The sequence below is a fragment of the Tenrec ecaudatus genome, chromosome 2 (assembly GCF_050624435.1).
Source record: "Tenrec ecaudatus isolate mTenEca1 chromosome 2, mTenEca1.hap1, whole genome shotgun sequence".
Lineage (NCBI taxonomy): Eukaryota > Metazoa > Chordata > Mammalia > Afrosoricida > Tenrecidae > Tenrec > Tenrec ecaudatus.
Window position 1 is genome coordinate 85,902,426 of NC_134531.1, and position 3,845 is coordinate 85,906,270.

General features: G+C 40.0%; 1 non-coding gene across 1 annotated transcript; it reads right to left on the reverse strand.

The window, feature by feature from the left end:
* Positions 1-587: 587 nt before the first annotated feature.
* LOC142441797 (U1 spliceosomal RNA) lies at positions 588-755 on the reverse strand. Its single transcript, XR_012783130.1, has one exon. It is a non-coding gene; the product is annotated as a U1 spliceosomal RNA (small nuclear RNA).
* Between the last annotated feature and the right edge of the window lie 3,090 nt (positions 756-3,845).

Consider the following 3,845-nt stretch of genomic DNA (forward strand, 5'->3'; position numbering starts at 1 on the left):
TTAAGGTTGGGGCGTCAGCACCACATGAGGAACTGTGTTAAAGGTTGTGGTTGCCGCATTAGGAAGGTTGAGAACCACTGCGCTAGACAGACTTTCACAGCTTCTAGAGGCTGCCTGTGTGTCTTGGCTCCTATCCTCATTTTTCAATTCCAAAGCCAATAATATTGTCTTCTCTAGCTCCACCTCCATTGTTGCATTTCTTCCTTTGACAGCAGCTAGGAAAAATTCTCCACTTTTCAAGGATTCATATAAATAAATTGGAGCCATCAGATTAAACCAGAATAATCTATCTCAAGGTCTTTAACTTAATCATATCTGTAAAGTTATTTTTGTCACATAATTTAATAGATTCATAGATTCACATATTACCTAACAGATTCACAGGGACATTTATTGAGAAGTAAGAGTTTGAACATGGATATGAACATGTATTTTCCCAGTTGGAGTCCTGTACTCTTTGAAAGTCTTTGCTGTCTAATGGATTGATGTGTTTCCCCAAAGAAGATATATTCAAATCCTAACTCCTGGGACCAGTGAATGTGACTTTATTTGGAAGCAAGATTACCATTATTTTCTTTTTAAATACAGGAGAGATGGAAAACTCGGTCCCACCCCCCCACTCCCACAAACTATGCAGTTGAGTTTCCCATATTAGGGAAGTCGCTGGGGTAAACACATCTGTAATGCATGGGATGATCCTCTCCCTGGCGAAGCCACCTTCATGATTCATGGCATCTCCCCTGCCAGGTTAGTATGGAAGCAAGATTATTATAGATGTAATGACCTTAAACTGAGGCTACACTGAGTTAGAGTGGACTTTAAATCCTAAAATAGGTAACCTACTAAAGAGAGGGCAATATGGAGACAGGTATAGTAAGGACTAATATCATATGAAACCAGAAGCAGAGAATGGGATAAAGAAGCTGCGAGCCGAGGGACGCCCGGGCTTGGGAGAGTCGAAAAGAGGAAGAGAAAGGGGAAATTCTTCCAAATCCCTTTCAGAGGGAGGATGACCCTGATGTCTCCTTAGTTTCAGACCTCTAGGCTCCAAAATGGCGAGAGGATCAATATGCTATGAAACTAATACAATCTGGATCCCCACATTTTAAAATAGTTTTACAATGCAATTGACCACCAAGACGTTGGACGCAGTATGAAAGAGAAGCGCCCAAAGGGGCACTCTGAAGCTAAATATCTGTATCTGGGTACCCAGAGGTTGTGGGGCACTCTTTTAAGAGTTCATGAATCACTCTAATCCAGGTTGGTTTAAAACATTATAAAATCACATTGTCCTATTACTGGGTATCTTAATGTGGAGGGATGCTTAGGACACACATGTAGACTGATCCAGATTCTGGAATTGTAATATAATCCAAGGATCCAACGCTTCCCTCTTACTTAGGTATGGAAATAATGGCGATTCAGCCATGAGTCTACCTAACAGTGATCAGTCATCCTTAAACCAATGACCTTTATATACATCTTAAGTTCCCCTGATAGAAGATACATTAGACATACATTTATTGGTTCTTAAATCATATACTTTACTTTTATAATGTTTTTGTGTAGAAACTGGATGCAAGAAGTGGCCGAGAACACTTGAAACACCATGGAGACGAAATAGCTCTATGGAGTGGAGAAAGAGTTACTTTCCCTTATTCTTAGAGATTATTCTTTTTCACCCTATTGCAATCATTTCTTTGGTCAATGTGTCCTCACATTTTGTAAAGACTGAAACTCCATTTCATGAAAGGCAAGGTAGAAATTCACAAGACAAGAGGTCTTAACAAGTTCAGGTGCATGGTGTTTAATAGATGTGTATAGCTACTCTCTTTCCTTCACCATTTCTTCCTCTCTCAGACAAGTATTGAGCATTACTTTCTGCTTATTTCTATTCCATTAATTTAACTTCTGTAATTCAGTGTCATTTTGTGGTCTAGGTATCCTAAATTGGAAAGCAAACGTAGATGTTCTAGAAAGTTCACAAACATTGAAAAATCTGTGCAATTGGTTGAGCATGTGAATAGCTCCTTAATGTTTTATTGTCTATTAAATTGATGTAAAGCAGAATTGAACTCTGACGTCATCACTCTGTTCTGTAAGTAAATCAAAGAAACAGCGAAGTGGAAGACATATTCAGTGGATACACATACGACAAAGTAGAGCTTTCATGTAAAAGGTTGAAGTAATAAGGTTGAAAAAGATTTAGGACATGTTATGAAGATTTGTGATTGTCACCATCAGGAATGCTTCACTAGAATCACTTGTTCGAGATTTTAAAAATGTATGTGTGCTGCAAGGTGGTATCACACCCTTTCTCTTTTGTCTATTTGTTTTCAGGGGCTCAACCTAGAGCTTAGCCTCAGCTGCTAACAAAAACATCTATAGCCATTCCACAGGATAATGATGTGGCGGCCTGCTTCCATAAATATTACCAAATTCAGGAAGCCTATGGGGTAGCTCTACTTTATCCGTGGGGACAATATGAGCTGGAATTGACTCGATGACAATAAGATTGTTGTTGTTGCTTGTTTGTATGCTTGTTTGATTTGGCTAAGGCAGCTGCACCCTGGTCTGACCATCAGAAAGCAAGAGATCTGCGAACTCAAAAGAACTCTCTCTGCCCTTCAATTAACCCCACGTGTTTATTGACCAGGTTGGCACAATAAACTTTAACGATCTCAGGCTGTAGCCTGATTGACAGGTTGGACTCCGCCCCTACTGTTTTACACATTTTCAAGTTGATATAAAATTATATACCTACCAACCTGCTCCTCTAACAAACATGTTGTCCTTTTCCAGAGACTAATCTCTCCTGACATGTCCAAAGTATGTAAGACAAAGTCTCACCATCCTTGCCTCTAAGGAGCACTCCGACCAGAATTCTTCCAAGACAGAAGAGTTTGACCTTGTAGCAGCCCATGGTACTCTCAATATTCTTCTCCAGCACCACAACTCAACAGTCACCTCCTATGTGTGTGACAGTTGGACAATGAGGAAGGAAGACTGCATAAGAATCGATGTGTTTGAATTATAGTGATAAGGAAGACTATTGAACATACCACAAAGTGCTAAAAGACAAGCTAGCATGTCTTTGAAGAAATACAACCAGAATGCTCCTTGGAAGTGAAGGCAGGAAGATTCCATCTCTCATAGTTTGGACATAGTTTTCCGTTACTTGGAAAAGGACACAATGCTTGGGAAAATGGAGGGGCGGCGAAAAAGAGGGAGCCCTTCAAGGAACTGGATTGACGCAGTGGCTGCAACGCTGGGCTCACACGTAACTATGCTGGTGAGGATGGTGCTTCACTCTGCAATACATCAGGTTGCTATGAGTCAAAATCAACTCAAGGACACCTAACATGACAATTTAACCGAGGAAATATGAGATCAGGAAAGAAGAGGAGTCAAATGTGACTTTGAAATTTGCTTCTTAATGACTGGGAGATATATGAAAATCAAATGGCAGAGATAATACATTAAGTCAAAATACATTAGCTATGAGGTCAAGGGAAGGCATGCAGAAGAAATGCCTTTTAGGTTTGTGAAGAAGTCTTTTGGATTTTTAAGTAACAATGATGCTTGCGGTGAACTTTCCAAAATCATCTACGCAGCGATAACTGAAACGCTGCAGTGACTGAGATGGTATCTGAGGACAGACTGATGACTAAAGACTACACGTTAGAAAAGGACTGAGGAACAACACAGCAGGGGTCCTGGGTAAGGTGGATTTAGGGAAGCTCAGGGATAAGAGGTGGTCACATGCTGATCATAAACAAGGAAAATTTGATTTACAAACAGTATGTTCCTACTGTGTGATGAATACTTAATACTAAGTGCTCATT